Source organism: Monodelphis domestica, chromosome 3, assembly GCF_027887165.1.
Source record: "Monodelphis domestica isolate mMonDom1 chromosome 3, mMonDom1.pri, whole genome shotgun sequence".
NCBI lineage: Eukaryota > Metazoa > Chordata > Mammalia > Didelphimorphia > Didelphidae > Monodelphis > Monodelphis domestica.
Window position 1 is genome coordinate 299057369 of NC_077229.1, and position 25686 is coordinate 299083054.

The 25686-nt window shown below is 35.4% G+C and overlaps 1 protein-coding gene across 4 annotated transcripts in view; it reads right to left on the reverse strand.

Annotated features, from left to right (window-relative positions):
- Positions 1–25686, reverse strand: part of ST18 (ST18 C2H2C-type zinc finger transcription factor) — a 349790-nt gene that overhangs the window by 237678 nt on the left and 86426 nt on the right. The gene's annotated exons all lie outside the window — the stretch shown is intronic.

Here is a 25686-nt window from a genome sequence, read left to right on the forward strand (position 1 = left end):
AATAGGTTAATTCATACAGTTACTTGAGGGCACACTTTGTAGATAGTTCATCCTTGTAAGCCCATCATTACATAGAGTTCTACTCAAAATCTGAAACTCTTCAGAGACCATACTGTGTTTCTTTTATGGTCAGGGCAGTTGATTGGTAACACCTGCCCTTTAATTTTTTGAGGCCAAAATTTTATCTTCCTTGTTATATGGTACAGAATTCTGGGGTCTCAACCAAGTACTTGCCCACATGCTTGAGCAGATTCAAAGCTCCTTTTTGATGAAAACATTGTCCTTACCCACAGGCACCCTTGCGGCCCCCATCCAAGCGGAAGTGGGCTGGCCTTCCATCTGGGCAAGAAAGCAAGGCAGACTCTTAAACTTTCACAACAGAATGACAACTCAGTCTCCTGCAAGACTTGTATCGACAGCATACGGATCCCTCTTTAATCAACAACACAGAATATTGGCACTCTGGACTCTCATCAGAGAATTGAAAGATAAATTGTCTGGTATCCAGCACTTGCCAAAAGCTTGTTTGAGGCATCTAATGGTTGAGAGAGACAGTCTAATGGACATATTAACTATATATTTCTCAAGAGTCTCTAAGCCCTATCCCTGAATTAATTTACATCATTATAAGTGAACATTTTGGGACTCAATATATTATCATTTTAGCACCCCCCCCCCATAGAGATGTTTTCATTGAGCTAAGATTTGATGATTATAGTATTAAATTCCTCATCTGATCCTAACTACCTATGAGATCTTGGGCAAATCATTTAATTATAATGTGCTTTCATTTCTTATCTGTAAACTGAGGGAGTTGGATTAAATGACCTCTGAGATTTTTTTCTAGCTCTTGTTCTATAATCCTAAAACTCAGTAAGAGCAGCTAGGAAGTAGAGCATGAGGTCTAGTCAAGAAAATCTATTCAGAACTGGAACAATTCCATGTGAACTGAAATAACCTCTAGGAATTGAGGCAGATCGAAAGGAGCAGAATCAGGAGAACACTGACCACAGAGACTGATACACTGAGGTACAATCGAATGTAAGATTTCTCTACTAGTAGCAATGCAATGATATAGGGCAATTCTGAGGGACTTCATGAGAAAAAATGCTATCCACATCCAAAGAGAGAACTGTGGGAGTAGAAACACAGAAGAAAAACATTTGCTTGATCACATGGTTTGATGGAAATATGATTGGGGATGTAGACTCTAAAAGATCACTCTATTGCAAATATTAATAATATGGAAATAGGTCTTGATCAGTGATACATGTAAAACCCAGCGGAATTGCTCATTGGTGATGGGAGAGGGGATCGAAGAGGGGAGAGAGAAAGAACATGAATCATGTAGCCATGGAAAAATATTCTAAATTAATTAATTAATTAAATTTTAAAATAAAATAAAACAAAAACAAAAACAAAAATAATCCTCAAACAAAAAAGAAGACCTACATTCAAATTCATCAAGGGCAAGTCATTATGCTTCTGTTTCATCAAGTTTAAAATGGGGATAATAATAGCACCAACCTTGTAGGACTTGTTAGAATCAAATGATACACTATTTATAAAATTCTTAAATTCTTATCACATGTTGTTTTTTGTCCTTTTGAAGAAAGCCAATGGCATCTTGACTTGAGTGTGAGTTAGATTTAAGTGAGACAGAGTTGCAGAAAGTCCTCAGACTCACACTTTCTTCCAGAGTCATCATAGTCCAGGAGTTTGACAAAAGTTAAGACCACTGGTAATGACTCGGGATGCAGTGGGTGAACCTGACATCTTCAAACTCTCACCAAACTCTAAGTGCTCCACAGCACTTGCTTTTTCTGCCTTCATGGCCATTGGAACAAATTGTTCCCATCTACCCATTCTGCTGGGAAGTCTTCACATGCCTAGAGTAGATACCCCCTTAACTCACTGAGAAGTTTGAGTCTAATTTAGCCTGTCTGCTGAGACTGTTTTACTAGGCTGTGACCACTGCACATTCTACATCTTTTTTTCCCCCTAGGTCAGTTGTTTTTTCAATAAGATATTTCATGTTTTCCTCTTTTTTTTTCATTCCTTTGATTCTGCTTTATTGTTTCTTGATTTCTAATGAAATCATTAGTTTCTAGATGGTCACTTCTGATTTTTAAGACCCAATTTTCCTGTCAGTTTTTGGTTCTCCTTTTTCAATTGGCCCATTTCTTCTTTAACACTTTCATTTCTCCTTGCATCATTTTCCTTTGTGTAATTAGGATTTGCTCCCCAGGGACTCTCTCTCCCAGCATCACAGTGGAGGATATATGTAGCTCCTACCTCTCTTTTGCTTTCTTTTCCCCTGATTATAGATGGGAATGCTGGTCATACTCAGACTTTTGCTTTGTTCTTTTATTTCTTCTACTTCAAGTGATTATTAATAAACCTTATAAAATATAATGCTTGGAGTTATTGAATGTTAATTTTAATCTTACACCTTTCTTCTTACATCACTTTGATTTCTCTTCCCCACTTTTCCCTCTGCCTTTCAATTGGTTTTTGAAGTCTTTTTTTTTAATTCTTCCAGAATTTATATCAAATCCATATTTTTCTTTTGGACTTTGAATGTATTCCCTTTGTTTTCACTGTCCCTTTCTGTGTCTGCACCTTGCTCTTTGTCTCCAAAAAAATTCTTTACAATTAGGTGCTTTTTCAAATTGTTTGCTCATTTTTTCTATCTAATTATAGGTAGGCTCTGTTTTCTGGGAAGTTGGAGTACCTTTTTAAACTTTTTTTTTTAAACTTCAGTCCTTGCTTGAAATTATTCTCAGATTATTTTCTGGGTCTGAGGGCTGAGAGCTCTAAGAGCCCCCTCTCTCTGCTGATTCAATTGACTCTTGAGATGCTGATGGCTTAAGGATTTGCCTCAGACTTGGGTAAGAACTTTTGATTTCACTTTGATCTTCATCAGTTCAGGGACTGATCAAATTCTAGCCCCAGGCTTAGGCTCAAGTTTTTGGTCTTGCTATGTACTTGATCCAATCAGGCACACCCTTGATTGCCTCTCTTGGAGTTAAGCCCTGAGCTTTAGGCAGAAAGATCAGTACTTAGTGCTTAGTACTATTAGCCACCACAAACTGTGATCTATGTAATCTGACTTTGCTCTGGGCCCACAGGGATCAGCCCACTTCAGCCCAGATTACCCTGGGCTGGAACTCTGGACTTCTCCAAAGGTTTGAAATTTCACTAGGTGTGGGTTGACTTTTACCACTATTTGCACAGACAGAATCTCAGGATCTAAATGTTGGCTTGGAATTAGGTTCTCCTCCTGGGACAGCAGATGTGGGGTGGTGGGGGAAGGGATGGCTTTCTCTTCCCTCTTTGCTACAGCCTTTTGCTGGCTCTGCTTTCCTTTCACCCCATTTCCCCAGATGATATCTACCTACCTTTTGGGTTTTTCTTTTCTTGAAAGTTGTTTCACTCTTTGTTGGTTCTTTCACCCCCTTTCACTTTACGTATTCCTTTTGTGGTGACATTTTAATCTTGGTCAGAGAGGGTTCTATTGGTGAAATGGAGGTGCTATAGTTCACTCCATCTTGGTTCTATCCCTGGACTTCCTATGCTACTTCTTCTTGAAGCCACAGGTGAGTAATAGGGAAAAGGTAGACATCAAAGGGAAAGGATGAGCAGTCATAAGAAGGGCTCAGCAAGTACATAATAGACAAATATGAACAAATATTTATTCATTCCCATATGTACTTTACACATGTTTAGTACTTTTCAGTTTTCAAAACAAAGGATTGTTCTAAGAAATGTTCTTTGGTGTGCTAGTATTATTGCCCAGGTTTCCATGGCACATGACAAATTACTACTTAAATTCAATTCCAAGAAACCACTTATCTCTGCAGATGGACTTGTATGCTTTCTTTTGTCAGACAATGAGAACAATATAACCCATACTATTTCTTTTTTGTTTTTTGCTTTAGTTGTCAGTAGAGAGAGGGTTAGAACTGTGATTACATTAGTAGAAGAAGCACCATAGCAGATGGGTATATTAGTCTTAGAAAGTTGTCCAGTGTGGAGAGATTAAGATTTTCCCAGACTCATAGAGCCAGTATGTGTCATAGGCAAGACTTGAACACAGGTCTTCTGGACTCCTAAGCCTCTGGACACTGTCAACTGTCTAGAAACTGAGAGATAAATCCAATATCCCAAGAGGTAATCAGTTCACTTCAGATGCCTTGGTAACATCAATTTAATTGCTCCTACTAATTGCTGTTGATTTATTATAAATGTCATTTAATATTTTTAGTTGGAGAAAGTTTGTTAGAAATCTTCAACAAATCAATTATAAATAACAGTCCTGTCAACTTATCTAACTACGAGTCTACCTATTGGTATCCATTCTTCAGCCCAAAATATTAAAAACAAGCTTTCTAGCCTCCACTATAAACTGACCTAGCTATTATAGGATATCTGATTCTGAGTAGTTCTAAATTTTGATACACATGTCAGATGGTAGGTTACACTGTGAAACTTGACCTAGAGCCTCCATCTTGTAATATTATCTCAGAGATAACCGATAACCAATGGTATTTTGGGGTAGCTAGGTGGTACAGCGTGCTGAACCTGGAGTCAGGAAGACCTAAATTCAAACCTGTCCTCAGACATTTATTAAATGTGTTACCCTAAACAAGTCTCTTAACCCTGTTTATCTTAGTTTCATTATATGTTAAATGAGGTGGAGAAGGAAATGGCAAACTACTCCAGTGTCTTTGCCAAGAGAACCCCAAATAGGGTCACAAAGAATCAGACATGACTGAACATCAAGAAATGACATTTTAGGGGGCTGAATGTTTCATTTATTATAGGTCTACGTTTTGCAACTCTTTTGAAGGAAGGATATTCATGATCTGAAGGTGACTGTGGGTTCTCAAAGGCTATGTCAGTGGACTACAGAATTTGATATATTTTTCCAACTTAGAAAAACTTGAAGAATAGTCCTGGTGACAAGCAGATTCTACAGTCCAAGGACTAATTCAGCTGAGGTTGGAGAGATGCTGCAGTAAGTTCAGTTTAGTCACCAACTGATTGATTCTCTGGCCAAGTTTTACACAAAAATGATAGGCAAGTATGAAAAGAATCTCTCACTTCATCTATATGACTTATTGCTTGAGGCACATAGATGTTAAGCAACAGACCTAGGACTCTCCTACTGATAGAGGAAGGTTTTAAACCAAAGCAGCCGGATTTTATGTCCACCACCCTACTTACTGGGCAATTGTACTTTTACAAAATAATACACAGTTCCAAGGAAAGTTGTTGATATGAAAACACACAAAAGAACTGAAAAACATTCAGATTACATTGAAATTAAAAAGAAAATATATGAATTGAAAAGCATTGTGGTATTGTGGATTGAAGATTAGCCTTGGAATAAGTAATATTTCAGTTCAAATGCTGCCTCTGTCACTTATTAGCTGTTTGAACATGGAGAATTCCTTACACCTCTCAGTGTTTCTAGGTAACATTCTCAGACTGTAGATCAATAGAGGTAAATCCAGACTGATTAAATCAGAAGTCCACAACAGCAATAAGTTGAATCACTTGAAATATTAAATTCAGGAAATATTAGATATTGAATTGGGGAGCGCTCCAGTATTTTACAGAGTTTCTGTTTTGTTTTGCTTTTAAAAATCCAAAATCAGTGTTTCAACACATGGTTTCAATGTCTAACAAAAAAGGATAGGAGGTAGATTAGTAGAAGAGTTAACTTGAATTTTAATGTGGTGTTCTTTTCTCCTTCTTTACAGTAGAGTATAATAATATAGGTGATGAATATTTATTCAGATTTAATTATACTTCTTTTGCTTTAGTGCACTTTAGATTAAAGGCCTGCTAGTGCTGATCTTTTTTAACAATATATGCCTACATTTTACATCTTTTGATTTACAAATAAAACTATGCTCATTATGTTTCTTTTAGCTTTAACCTCCTTTTCTCAGTTCTGTTAATATATATGTCCTCTTATTTGATTCATGGTAGTATGTACCATGTATACAAACCTGACTTTTATTTCCTGAAAATGTTAAAAATCAATATTATTAGTCTTTCATAACATCTCTAAAAGAGTCTGTATTATGAGGCAAACTTCAGTTCATAACAAATAATTCTATTTCAATTCTGTGGTAGACTACTGTGGTTTTATTTAGACAAAAAAATACCCTATGATAAAAGGTGCTGATGTTTGGAAGCAGATGGTAGTGAGCCATATGACAAGGTTAAGACAAACAAAACTAGTTAACATTGAAAAAAAAAAGAGACAGTATGCATACAAGATAGTGCAGAATAGGGCACTTCCACTTCAGCATTCCCTGCAGGGTGGGGGGGAGTGGGTTACTAATGAAATGTGATCCTTGTTAATATCACTATTTCACAATCAATCTATACAACCAACTGCCTTTAACAGGTCTAGGTATTGCTATCTAACCAAATCTGTACACTTTTTTGATTCTAGTAGGTTATTAACATAAAATGAATAAGCTACAGACACACTTTTCTATAGGGAAATATTTTGGCTCAACATTCCCTTCAGTGATCACTGAGAATACTGAAGAAGGCATTTAACTCCAGTGTGTGTCTATTGAGTTTAATTGTTTTTACTTTTATTCAGCTTTACAATTGAGTGTTTTTAAATGATGGGGCTCATCCACAAAACCTCATTCCACTAGCGAACAAACAAAAAGCTTTGGTTTTGTGTTTCTGAGGCACTAATGTTTAGAAATTAGGTTGTCAATCAACTCTGCCTCCTCCCTACAAATAAAGGACGAAAATCTCAGATATGGAATCTGAGTATAATGCGGTGATTATGGCCCTCTTCTTATGGATTCATAGACATATTTCTTGAACAAAAAAGATCCATCTTTTGGTGTCCTGAGTATTTGCAGGTAGTACAAAGCAAAGGACCATAAAATCTAGACTTTGTGCTACCAGAAATTGTGTGTTTGTATGTATGTGTGTGTGTGTGTGTGTGTGTGTGTGTGTGTGTGTATCTACTTGGCAGTTGCCTTGTTGGATTTGTATTCTAGTGATGGAGATCAAGTTTCATTCATACTTTCTTATATGTCCATGTCCTATTAAAAAGTATTCTACACAGGTCAATCCAGCATGCTGGAGTCTTTACTCTAGACCTCTTGGTATTATATGGATATCCATAGAACTTGTAGGCTGTCTATTCTATTAATTATTCTTCTTTATTGCCACATGAGCAGTCATCTTTTTTTTCAGATCATTCATCTCTCAGGGGATATTCTTTCTGCCCCTTCTCTTGAACAGTTCTTCACTGATAAGGTATTTCATAACACGTGCCTATCGTGTTCAATGACCCATTTGGGACCTATGATTTCAGTTATTTGGAGACTGGTGTCCCTAGACACAGAGTAAAAGAGACATCAAAAAATGCTACCTCTGCCTGTAGCTATGTGCTATTGATTGGTGAAGAAGAAAGAAGATGAGGATGATGAGGAGATTAAAGAGGAAGAGATTGTTAAAAGGTGGATTTTTCTTTTAGGAATGAGATTAATTTTTTTTTTTGTTTGTTTAGTAAATGATTTATTTGCCATTCATTTAGCATCTGATTCACTGCCAGACTTTTTGAAAATAAATTTTGCATTTCTTGGCATAATGCTGTTATTGTCTTTCCCTCCTTGAAAGCTAAGGGATGAGTTTATTAATGAGCATTTATTAAGCCCTTATTATTTATGCCATGTACTTTACTAGGTGCTGGATCTACCAAAACAAAAAATGAAACAATCTCATCAGGTCAAGAACCATATAATAAGTGCCTACTTTGTGCTGTGTGGTGATGTGGTGTGGTAAGTGCTAAGTTGTCAAGGAGCTTATATCTTACCCTGAGAGACAAAGGCAACAATGATTCTACTCACTGTCATCCTCTTTTTTAGGTGTAGGCCCAGGGCATTAAGCATGCTGATTTGCCCAATAGAGAGGGACAGATAGAAGAGCTCTCTGAGCCATCCATCCAACCAAGATATCCTAGTTTAGAGACATTTTCCATTCTTTTGGCTTTTCCATATAGTATTGCCAAACAGTAAAGTCAAACTCATTTTTAAATAATTATGGATCTCATTAGGGAGTGTCTGCACTTTTCAAAGACTTAATAGAATTAACGCAAGGGAATTTGTACCATAATGACTCCCTGACCCATTTAGGCTCTGGACTGGTCATTCTGGATGAGATTTGCCAACCCCATTGGCTAGCATTTATCTTTTACCTTTATGTCTCACTTGGCATTGGTAATTAGATCATTAAACAAAGTTATATGTATTGTTACATCTTTCAAATAATTATGCATGATTTCAAAATATGCAAGGTTGACACCTTGTTGCAGGAGTTGCTTTTAGGTGACATTTTACTCAATTAAGACAATGATAGTCAATAAATAATTAAAGGATACTCATAAGGATTTAGGGGGAATAATTGAAAAATTGATATGATATTAATAAGTAGAAGTTAATTAAATATAGTTCTTATACAAGATTATTTGATGGTATTTGTATTTAATGTTAAAATCTAAATTAATAGTAAAATATCTCATTTTTAAAAGATGTGGTCTACAACTGTGTCATTTGAGAAATACTGCCCATTTCCTTTTAAAATCTTCATCTATAATACCTGGGGTGCATATAGGTTATTTGTCATCAAAGTTTTGTAGAGATGGAAAAGCTGGCACATGAGTCAGTAGTTTGTAATATTCTTTTGATTCCCTTTCTGTTGCAGTCATAATGTATGATTTTTTTTTCTGTCATTTGAAAATTTCCCCTTTCAAATATCTTGAAAAACAATTCCTCAATGTCCTTAAAATTGTGTTGCCTTATGAATAGATCATATCTGTGTATGCTTGGTCTGGTTCAGCTACTTTTCTCATTGTTTCAAGTGTCATTTCTACCTCTTCAGGATATATGGGGAATTAATAGATGAAAGACTTTATCATCGAAATCTTCATGCATCTTTTTCTCATTTTCATTTGTTCTTGGTCCTCTTCCAAATTTCATTCTTACATGATCTCAAGATGATTGGGCTTAATTATATCTCTTGCCAATATTCCTATAAGTTTACTTTTGCCTCTATTCTCATTGTTTTAAAATTCAGTATTGCCTATCATCTTCAATCTACCTCTTTAAGATTACAAAAGGAGAATTTGTATTCTACACTGCTATGGTTCTTGACTGACATAACCCTTTGGTTAGCAAGTACATAGGTCAAGGATCTTTTGTTCTCTTTGTTGTGATGATTGATCTGTTAACGTTCCTTATAAAATGGTGATAATTTATGTCAATTTCTAATTTGTAAATCCATTTTCCTCTTAGTGGTAGTGGTATAAACAATTTATTCAAATAGGGCAGGTGAAGTTGCCTAAATTGTATGTCAAATATCATTTATGTTTTTCTAAATTGGTATATCTCTTTTGATATTTGCTTCTAACAAGACAATAGTCTGACTAAATGATTGTTTCAGAAATAATTGCCATTTGTCAGCATCCAGTCATTTCTTGTCTGTTAAAATAATACAATTTCATTTTTATCTGATATTGCTTAGTGCTTGCCATATCTAGCATCTTCCCACTCTCTTCTTGAAGTATCATATATATATATATATATACATATATATATACATAATATATATAGCTATAGATGTATATATACAAACACCTCCCGCAAAAAGCCTAATTACTCCTGAATATGTTTTCCAACATAATGATTTACCATTCTTCCCCATAGCTACCTTTACATCAGAGTTACTGAGTATTAAGTACATATTATATATATAATCCAAATGGGTCTTTTTTGAAAGCCCTACACCATTCCATATCCATACTTTTGTTCAGGTTTTTTTCTTTGTCTAAAATGCTTCTTTATCGAACTAAGTAATCCTCTATCAACTTTACCCCCTAGCTAACCCTATTTATATAAGACAATTTTGTTTCCCCAGTTGGAAAACATGATCTTTGGGGGCAAGGAATGTTTCATTTTTATCTTTGTATCTCTAGTGCCTAACACATTATATAGTATTACATAATACTTATTAAGTATATAGTATATATTTAAATATATAAAATATATTTATTTTCCTATATAAATATATAAGTATATATATAATATATACAATAGATACAATACAATAATATAATATATATGTATAAAATATAAATAGTAGGTATATGACAAATATGTAGAGAATATTATTAATATATGTAATATAATAATGCTATCATGTATTTTAATATTATTTTTCTAAAAGTCATTTAGTCAGACTATTGACTTGTTAGAAGCAAATATCAAAATAGATATACCAATTTGGAAAAACATAAATTATATAAAATATAAATAATTATAATATATAATATAAAATACATAATTATAATATATATCAAAATACATACTCATACTATATATAGTAAGAATAATGTATGTAATAATATATAACTTTAATTTAATGTAATAATGTAATGCAATAATAATATAATTTATATATGCTATTAGATGCTTAATAAATGCTTCTTGATTTTTTCATACTGTAGAAATTCAATAACCCCCAATCCTTCATGACCTATATTGGTCATTTTTCTGTGTTGGCATTTTAGTAAATTCTCAACCACTAGTGTCCTATTATGAGATAACTAAGCATCCCTTGAAATGGTGTCTGGCACTACCAGTTAAAGTTTCCTAAATTAAAGTCTTTTTAAAAAATGTACATAGTGTGGGAAAAGTCTATACCCAGGTAAATTACATAAAGATCAGTTTTGTTTCTCTACTCGTGTTCTTTGGCCCTCAGGTCTCCCTACTATTTTTAGCCATACCGGAAAGTTCCAGCAACTCCAATATATTATTCTTGAACTGAATTCTATTGGGATCGCTGTTGCTAAGGCTGGCTAATTTGCTCCACCAGGACAGAGGGAAGGTCGTCAAGGGCCGGGTCTAGTTCCAATGACAAGTTGCTACTGAAGTTGGACGAATAGCAAGCGGACTTGATACTTTCAACAAGGGCCCCCACCATTCAGCTGCGGAGTCCCATTGGCACCTTGTGAACCTCCCCTTCCTTCTGCAGGCTGTTCACACCTCCGGCACTTTCAGTGCCTGACCCCTGAGCCAGTCCTCTACAAAGCCTGCCATAGGCTGGTACAAAAGGGCTTGTTTAAACTTCATTCACACCCCCCTCGCATATGGGATGTGAACTGGCAGACGGGTCTCGTCAGGGCTATTGTTGAGGCACTAGGAAAGGGCACTTTCGCACGTTATAATTGTGATACTTTTTAAACTAATTTGGTTCAAATTAGTTGGGAAGCATTATTGGGCCAAAATGGAGCCGGCCTGGAACGCTTTATTCACAGCTGACCCTGAACTAGAACAGAACTGAAAAATTGACTGGTTGAACTCCCTGAAACAAATGATGCCTGAGTGGTTTCATGCATAATAACTGCCTCTGATTTAAATGGGGCCATCAGTCAGCAGCCACAGAAGCTACAATCTAACCTATATATTTCTAAAAGGCCTCTCTCTGGAGGGTCTAAGCCGCCCAACAAGCATGCTGCTTAAATATACAACATACAACAGGCAGAGAAGATATCCCTTACCTCAAATTTAGGGCTGCTTCAGGAATGACGGTGGTAAGCCATGGGAGGGTTGGCATGTAAAGCCGGGATCTCTTTGGTGCACTCTTCCTGATAAAATCACTAGGAGTGATGTTTTTGATAAAGAGAAGATGGAATATTGTACTTGAAATTCAAAATTCCTGAGTTCAAATCCAGCCTTGGACATTTACTAACTATATCATCATGGGCAACCCTGTAAGCCTCTGGTTCTTCCTCTACAAAGGAAAAGAGGGAGAGATGATAATTGCTGGCATTACTGGGGAGAATAATGGATAGAGTTTGGGGTTCAGAATCAGAAAAAGATGAATAGAATCAGATATTTTCTAGCTATATGGCCTTGGGCAAATCACTTAACCTCTTTCTCCTTTAGTTTCCTTAAGTGGAAAATGGCAAAAATAATTGCTACCCAGTAATTACCACTCAGGGTTGTTGTGAAGATAAAATGAGGTATAACCTATAAAGCAATTTACTCCCTTTAAAGCTCTAAATAAATTTGGGTTTATTATAAAGTGTTGTTCAACTTTAAAGCATAAAAGTTATAGAATTTTTTGAATTTGAAGTCTCAAGGAAGGAAGGAAACAAATACTTAAGTACCTACTGTGCTCCAGATACTGCAAAAAGCTATTTGTAAATATTTTTGAGTGTTATATTTTATTTTTTTTTATTTGAGTGTATTTATTTTTATTTTAGTGTTATAACAAGTATAGGAAGTAAGAACTCTTAAGATTCCTATTTTATAGCTGAAGAAATTGAAACATACAGAAGTGAAATGATTTGCCCAGGACAACCAGGAAGTATTTGAGACTAGATTTGAACTTAGATCTTACTTACTCTAGGCTAGTGCTAAAACCACAGAATCATCTGGGTGCCTCTTTTAACCTTGGTATAATTTCTTTGTCATCATAGATAAAATAGATAAGCTCCCGTTTTAATTAAACAAATTTGACAGAGTAGATCAAAGGACTCCCCAAAACTAATTGCCCCTTGCCCCCTTGGTTTTGCAGTAACTTCAGTCAGTGGCTCACAAAAAGAAACTGTTGAACATATTGGTTTTTGCCGGTAAATAGGTGGTGCAGCAGATAAAGCACTGGACCTGGAGGAAAGAAGACTCATTTTCCCAAGTTCAAATCTGGCACCAGATACTTACTAGTTATGTGATGGTTGGCAAGTTACTTAGCCCTATTTGTCTCAGTTTCCTCATATATAAAATGAACTGGAGCAGGAAATGGGAAACCATTCCAGTGTGTGTGCCATGAAAACCCCAAAAGTAGTTGCCAAGAGTCAGTCATTATTGAACAACGTTACCTTCCTTTCTAGTGTCCACTCATTTCTTTTGATTCCTGAAGGCAAAACCTTCTCAGTAACTATTACAATGTGAAATCTCTGTGCATGGAGTCTAGATTTAGGTACTACTAATAATGATAGTACCAATGGTTTACATTTATGTAGCACTTGAAGGTTTACAAAGTAATTTAAAAAATATTACCTTATTTGATTCTTACACTAACTCTGGAAAGGAGGGACTATTATCTTCCCCACTTCATGAATGAGGAAACATGGGTAGAGAGAAGTTGAGTGAATTCCCAATGTCATGCAGCCAGTATTGAGCTCAGGTCTTCCTAGCTAAAGAAGGAAAATTATGTAAAGTTACAAATGTCCACATCAAAGATCAGTCAGCTCCCACATAATAGCATCCTTTTGTATTTGTCAATCATTCGGGCTTTATTTCTTTTCAAAACAACTACATGTTTACATGCTTGAGATAGAAATGATAAACTTTAGAGGCAAACAAAAGAAGATAGATCTAAGTCATTTTTGACAAGATTTAATCCTAAAAATCCAACAATTCAACAAAGACTTCATTTCATTTCTCCAGGCCTGACAAACCACTTACATTAGAGTCAAAGGCATGTCCTAATCATCATCCATGTAGCCACTTTTTCCCCATTTTTTCCCTTTGCATTTGTATGCTAATCACGAGAAGCAAAAATAGACTTAGATTGGAAATCAAAGATTGGTTGTATACAGGTAATAGAGTGCTTGAACGTTTTATTTAAAGATAGAAGGCTCTTGAACCAGGCTTTATTATTGAACTAAGACTATCTATCCTTTTTGACACTTTTTAAATTAAGTTCTTCCTCTAATTTATGTTTTTGTCAGCTTTCTTCCTTTACCTGGCTTTAAGCTGGCTTTTTTTTTTCCCACTCTAAGTAATAAACTACTCTGAAGCAGAGGAAAAAAATTTTAATGACCCCAGGAATTCATATTAACAAAATGGATCATTTGTATACAGCCATAGAATTATGAATCCTTTTGAAATATCTGCCAGGGTGTTTTACCTGAAGGTACAACTACCATAACAAGGCTCAAAATTTCATTTTCTCTGTCTAGAAACTCCTGATGCCCATCGGTAAGTGCGGTGCAATATATATGTTTTGAAAATGGGAAGACATGTTCTTTGGGTACCATATTATAAGGTCAAAAATAGACAACTAAAGGGATAATGTGGAGATCAAAATCAATGTTGAGGTCAAAACCAACAGCTTTTTTTTTTCTTCCTTCAGATAGAAAATGACAAGTTCTAATACAGTGCATAACAGATCAAATAGAAATCATTTTTGTTTGCCTGGATTTGCATCACCAGTTATGTCTGCCTCTTCATTGGATGCTCAATCTACTTCCTTATTATCATTAATCCAACCTGCCTCCCAGCATGTTCTATATCCTGCCTGACTGCCATGGAGTTTGAGAAAGCTTCAGACAAACAGAACAAGGTAGCAGCTGCTGTGTGATGAGCAGTGGCAGCCAGATAATCTACTATGATGTCTTGTTGGAGAAAAATCGGGGACATTGTAATTTCCCCAACTTGACATGATCCCTGCCTGGATAATGTAAGCCAAAACATAACATGCAAATTCCTTGGCTACACTGAGTCATCTTCATTTTCACATTGCACACATTAAAAGAAAACAACATATATGCTTAGTGGTCAGCTGGAAGTTCAATTTAAAGCATCCTCGTGCTTGGAAGAATTGCAATCAGATTAATAAAACCAACAAAACAAATTTTAAAAAAGCCAAACTTAACAGCTGATGTATAAATTTCCTGAAGCTGATGACTTTGATTCAGAAGCAACATGGTAGAGTCGGAATGTTCACTTACCTAGGAGACAAGTGACATGGATTAAAAGTTCCTACTTGGCTATGAATTTACTATGTAACTCAGGCAAGTCAATGACCTCTCTGGGTCTCATTTCATTCAACTGTAAAAAGAATTGTTTCATGAAGAAAAGTTCCTAACCAACCCTGTAGCTACTGGAGAGTTGTTAATTCAATAAACATTTATTAAGTGTTCACTATGTATAGGGCTAATTGGCTTCTAATTGAATTTCCTTTGCTTGGAATACTGTAGGCATTTAATGAATTCTTTCTTATTCATTCATTGATTTTGTGGGCCCTTCCAAATTCTTTAAAGTTTAATAATTCTCCAATCAACCTCATCTCTTCAACAGCTCCTGATCATGCTGTCATTCCTTGCCAAGCCTGACTCTTTATTGTCCATTTGTTTCTCTCAGCTTCAGTGTTCTTATCCGTAAAATGATCATAATGATGCAACCCACCTCACAGTTCAGATGCTCTTATGGTGATTCCTAAATCCCAACCCTACTCCAAACTGCTATTGTTCTTAATTCTTGAGTATTTTGTTTTTAATTGTTTTGTGTGTTTGTTATGCATATGTGTATATATGTTTTGTTTTGTGTTTCTTATACATGTGTGTAGATAGATAGATAGATAGATAGATAGATAGATAGATAGATAGATAGATAGATAGATATGGGGGTATATGTGTATATTTTTAGGAAATTTATTTTATGCTATATAGACTTCCATATGTACTTTTCATCTCTTCTGTTGGGATTTTAGTGTCTTGCAAGTATAAATCATTTCATTTCTGCTTGTACTTGAGTCCCCATTGCCTAGCACAGTGTCTGACAACTTGAAAGTGTTAAATAAATGCTTATAGATTTTTTTAAACTGAAATTTGTTAGGAGGATTAAAAGATGAATATTTTGCAAACCTTAATGTGCTGTATAAATGCTGACTATTGCTATTATTATAATATTATCATTATTAGTATCACATCAGACTCAGAATCAGGAAGACTGGAAGTTTTAGAATCCTGGACAAGTTATTTAACCTCTCTCAATTTCTGTTTCTTCTGTTATAATATAGGAATAATAATGTCAATCAACAAGCATTTACTAAATACCTACTATGTTTGACATACTTTGATAAGTGCCGGGGATGCAAAGAAAGGTAAAGGATTGTCCTTGCTCTCAAGAAGCTCACAGTCTAATGGGAGAGTATTTTACCTCATAGGTTTGTTGTAGGGAGAAAAATGAATTGATATTTGTAAAGTATTTTTGAAACTTTAATGTGCTACATAAATCTTAGTTATTATTTAATATAATTCAAATATATCCAGTTGAAAGAATCTTTGATAGGCTCTATTTTCTAATTTGTCATGATTTGAGCTTAGCCATTTTTTGTATCACTTCATTTTCCCTTTGACATGTGTTATATGCACACATTTTAACAAACCACAGGATAACAAACAGCACACTTATTTCTGACTTCTCAAATTCTCATCAAATTAAATGTAGGCCACAGTCAGCTGTTAAAACCATCTTAACAGTCTGAAAAAACTTAACAGGTTAGAAAAAGGGGTATAGATTGTTGAGTGTCCTGTTCTGTTTAATGATTTCATATGCTTTAAGACCTAAAAAAAATAGAACTGGGTTCTTGAAACATTTCTTCTATAGGATCAATTCACAAAAGGTGTAAGAAGCACTGCTATGGTAGCCTAATGCTGTCAATTAAACCTAGTTCTGTTAGAAAAACAAGAAAAGCTAAATTTCTGCTTAATTGGAAATGACCTAAATTGAAAAAGCCTGGGTTAAAAACAGCCGACTCTCCAGTTAGTAGAATAAGAGACTGTGGTCCACGTAAATGGGTGGCTCCAGCATGTTTGTGTGAGGGCAATTTCCTATCCACTAAGAAAACCCAAGGCGACTTACTGTTCCTTCCAAATGAACTGTTGTTTTATAAGGAAAGGTCATGGAAGAGATCCTAGACTCAGAGTTGTGATGAGAAATGTTATTCCAATTCAACAAACACTTTATTAAATACTTACAATGTTCAGGGCACCATTTTTCTGGATGTTGTAGATAAAGGGCTGAAATAAGATACTCACCTTGATCTCAAAGAGCTTAACAGGCTTATAGAGATAATGTAATATGTACACAAATAAGTATTATGTAATGTAAAAGAAATGAACTAGGTAAAACACTTATGAGTAGCTTGAGGAGGAAAACTCACTTGTAGGTAGTGGGATCAGAGATTTCATTGAGGAGGTGGCACCTGAGTTGGTCTTTCAAGAAGGGAAGAGCAGACTTCAACAAGTGAAGGGAGAGAGAATGAGATGCTGTATATTTTGAGCAAAGACAGGGAGAAATGAAAGAATATGCCAAATACCATTTGACTAAAATGAAGAATAAAAGAAGGGCAATAATAGTAAGAACTAGGTTATATAGAGTCCTGATGTCAAGATAAGTCCATAATTTCACTCCACAAATAGGAGCTTATAGACGCTGTTGATCTTAATTTTTAGCCCATAATTAAAAGGTAGATTCCTGATGTGATTTGGAACCATAAGAGTCAATAGGTACTTCTGAGGTTGTGGGGACATCTGCACCCTTCTACCACACTGGTAAGTCTACTAGGGCTTTGTGGGGCTTGTATGCCTTTAGCTGCTCTCAAATTGGCTACGTTTTGACTCAATGCCACCCACAACCATTTCTTTGAAAACTCAATTTTCCTCCTTCTTGCCTTGGAGACTTGACTTGGAAGGCATCTGCATTCTGTGAAGCATGCTAATGTGGTACAAAAGAGGTTAGTCAAGAGGAATCTTGTGGGGTTCTTTGCATGTCTGTTTTGCCATATGTGTTGACCTGTAAGCTAACCCTCTTTATGAATGCCCAAAGGAAGTTTAAATGGGAGAAAACAGAAACTACAAAGCTACTAAATAATGCCCAAGTTGCTCAGCCTTAGCTGCAGTTTATTATTTTTTTATCCTTTGCTTTAGGATTTTTTAAAAACACATCACATAGTAAAGTATATAGAGTGAAAAAAATCAGGAAAAGATGGGTTCTAATTTCACCTCGTATGCTTCCTAGCTATGTGTCTCTGGCTAAGTTACTTAACTTTTCTGACCCTCAGTTTTCTCATCTGTAAAATAGGGCCACCAAGATTATTGTGAAGGTCATGTGATAGGATACATGCAAACTTCAAATTATGCAGATATAAGCTACTATAATTATGTTATGAATTTCCTCACCCACAATAGTCATTGACTACTAGCCAGATTTTCTGGGGTGTGGACTTTTCCTTTTCAGGCAGATCAGTCCCTTGAAATTCAATTCTGGTTCCCACTTAGAACCCAGGGACAAAAGTTCTGCTCTTTAAGATCACTATATTTACCTTAATTCTTCAGAACTTCTGTGATTTGATCCAACTAGAAACACCCTTAATTGACACAGATGGCAACTCCTCCACTCTTTAATGAATGATCTTCATCATCTTTTTTGACCAAAATAATTCAATGGCTGGTGGCCAAAGCCTTGGAGATGAATGTCTCTGAATTGAGCTGCCCTGCCATTTGATGGACAGTCCCTTGTCAGGTCTGTACCTGAAGCCTTTTCCACCTGGGAAGGACCAGGCACAGTATTAGACCATTAAAGAGGGGGGGGAGGGGAGTCTTGAGGGAGAGATGCTATTATTTCCTCTCTCCTGGATGTCTTACATTATATTATATGGAAGATATGGCAATTCTGCCCCCCTGAATTCAAGGAGACCCTTGACAATCCTGCCTATGTCATTCAGCACTTCATTTGGTATTCTATCCATATATATTTTCCATTCTACAGTTGTGACATGTTTCATGCTCCTGGCATTGTACCATCTGAAATATAGGAGAGACAGACCTCATTTTTCTTTCATACAATTTAATGGGAGTGGTGATGGCACAGCCAGTAATTATGCATCTTGGTTGCTATAGATATCATCAGTGTTACTAATAGAGATAAGATATGTAAAGCAATTGAAGGACTTCATGACTTCTCTGCTGGTGAAAATAAAGCAGCAACTAGTCTGAAACCAAGATGTTCATACGCCCACCCACACCCACACCCATACCTGAGGAAATTCTGAATGCTGTGCAATGGGAAGGATTTATCTATTCTGATCAAAGGCTTCTCGGTGCTCCCAATACATAAGTCTATCTCCAAGACTTTACATATTGTCTTAATTCAGCTATATACTGCATATGCTGCTTAAACTGTAAAATGAATTGAGGTTGTTTGGGAGGCAGTATGCATAGCCGCAGTGGCATCATGCTTGAGTAGAACTATTCCTGTGGCAGTATATTAATTTAGAAAACTATAAATGAACATTATCTATGTGGTATTATATTTTCATTTTTTTTTTAACATTTCCCAATTACATTTTAATTCAATTTGGAAAGCACTCAGGAGTTTTGTTGGGCTTTGCCTGTAAGCTCCAAGAGGACACTTCTGGGTAGAGGATTGAAAGTTGCCTTCAGGGTAGGGAAGTCTTACCTCAGACAAGTAATGACTGTGTGACTCAGGCAAGGCATATAGGCAAGTGTCTGAGTATAAATTCTATATCATTACACAGCTGTAGAGGTGGAGGAAGTCTCTTGCTTCCTGCCCTAATGAAATCACAGAACTACTAAGAAAAACAGTAGCAGCGTGGTTTGGTGATAGAAATGGGGTTTAGGCTATTTTTTAGGAGTTTTTCTTTTTCTTTTTTAAAGAAAAGTACTTAAGGGGCAGCTAGATCACCAAGTGGTTTGAGAGCTAGGTCTAGACATGGGAAGTCCTGGGTTCAAATCTAGTTGTGGACTCTTCCTAGCTGTGTGGCTTTGCCAAATCACTTAACCCCTATTGCCTAGCTTTTATGTCTCTTCTGCCTTGGAGCCAACATACAATATTAATTCTAAGAAGGAACATAACGGTTTGAAAAAAGAAAAAGAAAAGTGCTTGAATTTGGCATTATTTTTTTTCAGAAATACAGTTTAAAAAAAATTTTTTTTAGAGCCAATATTGTGGAATAATGTCAGGGGCTCTGGGATCTCCCAAGTTCTCAAAAAAAAACCCTCTAAATTAACTCCTCACAATGAATTCTGGAGTGGCAGAACCAACAAAAGAATGGAATGAAGCAATATTTCATCCAGAAAGAACTTCAAAGGTTAGCAGAAAAGGTCTAAGTCACTAGGATGAGAGTGGAGCACAGTCTGGGAAAGGCTTTGGGAGTTACTGAAGTGTTGACTACAATTTCATTTAGAGATCTCAGGACATAGACTTTAAGGAGTTTGGACAACTTCATAGAAGGAGATGGGGGCGGTCAGATTACTCAGTAGAGAACCAGGCTAGAGCTGGGAGGTTCTTGGTTCAAATCTGGCCTCACATACTTCCTTACATACTTCCTAGCTGTATGACCCTGGGCAAGTCACTTAACCCCAATTGACTATCCCTTATAGTTTTTCTGTCTTGGAACTGATGCTTGGTTGATTCTAAGACAGGAGATACATTGTTGTTGTTTTTGTTGTTGTTATTGTTTTAAAGCAAAAACAAAGGAGAGTACAAGGGACCCTGTGCAGGTTCTGGGGAAAAAGACTCTGTTGCATTGCCCATATGTAGTTTCAAGTCACAGTCCTAGGGCAAGGTGGAGCACCAAGAGTAGGAGGGTTTTCACAATTTCAGAACAGAAAAGTACTTCTGGTCACTAACAGATGAGAGTACAGAACAAAATAGCACTGATCTTACCTCTTCTTAGAGCATACTACCCTACAACACCACAGAATTAGTTCTGAAATCAGCAACAAAAAAACCCAAGCTTGGGACAGTACCCTCTTCAGTCTAGGAGTTGAGCACAAATTTTATCATAAAGCTAAAAGTCAAGAGATAGACTGGAAAAAATGAGCAAACCATAACAACAAAATCTCTAATTATAGAAAGTTACTATGGTGACAGAGAATATCAAAACACAAACTCAGAGGATGACCACAAAATCAAAGCAAATGCATGAAAAACCTCAAAGGAAAATATGAATTGGCCTCAGGCCCAAAAAGAATTTCTGGAGGATCTCAAAAAGGATTTTAGAAATCAAATGAGGTGGAGTAAAAATTAGGGAAAAAATTGAGGAATACCAGAGAATCATGAAAATAGAGTTAATAACTTGATAAAGGAAGCATAGAAATGCAAAAAATGTACAAAAATTCATTTAAGAAAACAATGTATTAAAATGTAGAATTAGTCAAATGGAAAAGAAGGCAGAAAAGTTCAAAGAAGAAAATGATTTCTTAAAAATTAGCATTGGGAAAATGAAACCTAATGACCCCATAAGTCATCAAGAAACAATAAAATAGAATCAAAAGAATGTAAAAAGTAGAAGAAAATAGGACATATCTCAGCTGAAAAACTACTGAATAGTCAAATAAGAAAGATTGTGGGGTGAATAAGAATTATTAGAATATTTGAAAACCAAGATAAAAAAGAATCCAGAAATGATATTTTTAAAAATTATCAAGGAAAACTACCCATATAACTTAGAACTAGTAAGTAAAATAGAAATGGAAAGAATTCAACAAATCACCACCTGAAAGGAAAACTCCCAAAAATATTAGAGCCAAATTCTAGCGTTCCCAACTCAATGTGAAAATATTGCAAATAACTGAAAGAAGCAATTCAAATATTGTAGGGTCAGGATCACACATGATGTAGCAGCTTCTATATTCAAAGATCATAGGGCTGGGAATACAATATTCCAGAAGAGCTAGGTTTACAAACAAGAATCATGTACTCAGCAAAACTAAGTGAGATTCTTCAGGGAAAAAATGACATTTAATGAAACAGAGGACTTTCAAACATTCCCAATGAAAAGACTAGAATTGAATAGAAAATATGATTTTCAAATGTAAGATTCAAGAGAAGCATAAAAAGGTCAACAGAAAAGAGACCATAAGGAATTAAATAAGATTAAATGGTTTACATTCCTTTATGGAAAGACAATATTTGTGACTTTTAAGAACTTTATCATTATTAGTACACTTAAGAAGGAGGATACATAAACAGAAGGCATGGGTGTGAGTTGACTTTGAGGAGATAATATTAAAAATAATAAAATTAAAGAGTGAGAAAGAGGGATGTACTGGCAGGAAGGTGAAGGGAAGAACAGAATGGGGCAAATTATCTCACATAAAAAGACCTTTTACAGTAGAAGAGAGGAGAGATGGGATGTGGACAACACTTGAATATTGCTATCATCATAAATGGCTCAAAGAGGGGTAACATTCTTACTCATTTGAATATAGAAATCCATCTTATTTATAGAGAAGTAGGAAGGGAGGGGAATGAGAGCAGGTAGGTCTGGTAGAAGGAAAGACAAATTAGGGGAAGTGGTGGTCAGAAGCAAAACACATGATGAGAGAGTGAAAGGAGAGAGTAAGAAGAGTGTATAAAAAGAAGAAAAATAGGATAGAGGAGAATGCACAATTACTAATCATAATTGTTAATGTGAATAGGATGAATTTACCCATAAAATGGAAATAAATAGCAGAGTGGATTAAAATTCAGAATCCAACAATATGTTGTTTAAAAGAAACACCTTTGAAGCAGGAAGACAAGCAAAGAGTAACAGTAAAAGACTGGAGCAAACCTTTTTAAATCATCTATTTATCAATATATATACACACATATATTCATATATGTACACACATACATAACTAACAGTCCAGCAGCAAGAAATAGAAGAAGAAATTCCACTTAAAATTACATTAGGCAATATAAAATGCCTGTGTGGACACAATTACAAGACTTTTAACAAAAATAAAGTCAGATTCAAACAATTAGAAGAAAGAAGTAAGCCAAACCAAAATAACAAAAATGAAATTCTTCCAAAATTAATTTATTCATTCAGTGCAGTACCAATTAAACTCCCCAAAATTATTTTATAGAACTAGAGAAAAGTAATAAAATTCATCTGGAAGAATAAAAGACCAAAAAGAGCAATCTGGAACTATGCCCAAAGGGCCACCAAACTATGTATATTCTTTGATCCAGAAACACCACTACTAGTTCTGTATCCTGAAGAGATCATAGAAAAGGGGAAAAGGACCTACAGTCATCCCTTGTTATATTGCAGTTCTCTTATTGTGGCTTTGCTGGATAGCTGGTTTAAATGTGTATATATATATATATATATATATATATATATATATATATATATATATATATATATATATATATATAAAATTCTGTATCGTGGAGTTTTCCCTGTATCGTGGGATTTTGTAGGGTTAATACCACACCATTAATACCACACAATGGAAATGTAGTACTCCACTATGTACAGTTTACCAATGTGAGATTGCACATGGCACACTATTGACTGACGTAATGAAAGGCGGCCAACCACAGCGCTGTGTTCTGTATCCTGGGTGCTGATTGGCTCAGGGACTGCAACATCTATCTGTTTGCTCTCCTACATTGTGCCCATATGTTCAGTATCTCTTCTTGTCCACTTCACATCGAGTCTGATTGCTCCACATAGTGTTGCTCTGTGGTGTTGTATTTCTGTGAAGTTTTTGTAAAAGTCTGATTTCATTTCAAGCCCTTTGCTACCCAAATGTTCTGTGCCTTCTTAGGCTTCTGGCAGTGAACGCAAGTACCGAATTACTTAGGTTTAAAAGTATAGAAAGTGTTTAAGAGCATATGAAGTGTGTGGAAAAGGTTAATAAGAGAGTGGGAAAGGTTTATAGGAGAGTGGGAAGGCTTCATGAAGCCTTAAAAAAAAAAAAATATATATATATATATATATATATATATATATATAATAAAATAAATGTAACGCCACTACTTCATGGATTTTCAGTTATTGTAGGGATCTCTGGAACATAACTCCTGCTATAGGTGAGGGATTGCTGTACTTGTACAAAAATATTTGTAGCAGCTTTTTTTGTGGTGGCAAAGGATCTGAAACTGAAGCGATGTCCACCAATTGGGGAATGGTTGAATAAGTTGTGGTATATAATTGTAATGGAATATTATTGTGCCATAAGAAATGACAAACAAGATAATCACACAAACAAAACCGTAAAGACATGTGAAATGATGCAAAGTGAAGTAAGCAGAACCAAGAGAAAATTGTACAAAATAACAAATAAAATAATATGATCAACTGTGACTGTTAACTATTATCAATAATGTAAGGATCCAAGACAATTCCAAGGTCCTCATGACCAAAAGGCCACCATTGGAAGAACTGATGGAGTATAAATGCAAATTGAAGCATACCATTCTTCACTTTATTTTCTTCATGAATTTTCTCTAATATAAGTGACATGTGTCTTCTTTTATAACATGAAAAATATGCAAACATGTATTACATGATAGCCCATGTACAATCTATATCACATTATCTGTCTTCTCAGCAAGAAGAGAAGGTGAGATAGAGGTAGAGAATATGGATCACAAAGTGTCAGAAAAAAATGAATAAAATTGTGTCTACCCATAATCTAGGAAAAAATATAACATTTAAAAAGAATGGAAAAAAAGTTTAAAAAACATTTTTAATACTAACAACAACAGCTCACATCTGCTATCATACTTTATAGTTTACAAGTGACCTACTTGTGACAGGAGCTCCTGCCAGGGACAGCCCACTTCTTGTGAGCATATACAGTATGCTTTGCCTGACACAATCCCTGGGTGGACTTCAGAAGATGCTCAGGTATTGTTTTTGTTCTGTTGACCCCTCAGAAGAAGGGGAGCCAGTGAATGTTGTGAGCCCCTGTAGAGAAAGAGCCACTAGACTGCTTAAAAACTAACTAACCTGTTCAGGTTGGGAAAATGTAGCAGGTTAAAGTTTCTGCATGGATTAGCATTGGGCTCTATATCAGGAAAGTGTTACTTTTAGCTGGGTAATATAAGGAGATCTAATCTCAAATAATAACCCCAAATAACTTTAAGCTACTTTGGAATTTTATTAAGAAATCTAACTCAATTGGAGGTGAGAAATTGACAAGCTACATCTGTCTGGAAGCTTGAGGAAGTGAAGACAATAGCCCTTACCTGCCACACATTTATCTCACCACAGTCTAATACTAGGTAATGCAAATCTTTTTGTCCCCATTTTAAAGAAATGTAAATAGGATAAAGAAGTTCCATTAAGTGAAATGATTACACAGTTATAAACTGTCAGCATCAGCATTTGATTCCAGTTCCTCTGGCTAGTCCTCTATGCCCTAAAGCCTAAAAGCTAAAAATGGGCAGGATGAGCCCATTTGACTTTGGTATATATTGAGCATGCACTGTGAAATTGTCACATCATGTAAAACAACACTGTGTCATGTGTGAAGTACAGTATACCTCAAATAACATAAAAATGAAAATAATGACAGTTTAATACTCACTATAATTTGTCAATCTGTTTGAAATATTTTTAACAAAATTATCCCTACACTGGTTACTATATTAAAAAAAGATACCCAGATATTTTATAAATCCCTAAAAGTGGGTAACTTACAGATAAAAGATTGTGAATTTGTCCTGACAAGGACACAGTATTTATTTCTTTTTTCTAAATTCTCACTAGCTGTATTAGTTCCCTTTATGCAAACCTCTAAGGAATTAGGATAAAGCTATCTGTAGCATGAGCAATATAATTTAAAAACAAAGCCAAAAGTTTTTTATTGTCATTTAAAAAAACACAGCAAATAAGAGCTTTATAAAATGGTGTTGTTATGTCCATTTTCTTTGTTCCAGTGACAACCTTGGTTAAATACTTCCTTTAGTTAGTAAGGATGAAATTACACATAATGTGGTTGTTTCCTGGAACATTCTTTTCAATAAAGTGTCATCCAACCCTTTGTCCTATCTCAAAGAAATAATTAATTGTCCTCTTGGTTCAGAAAAGGATACTACT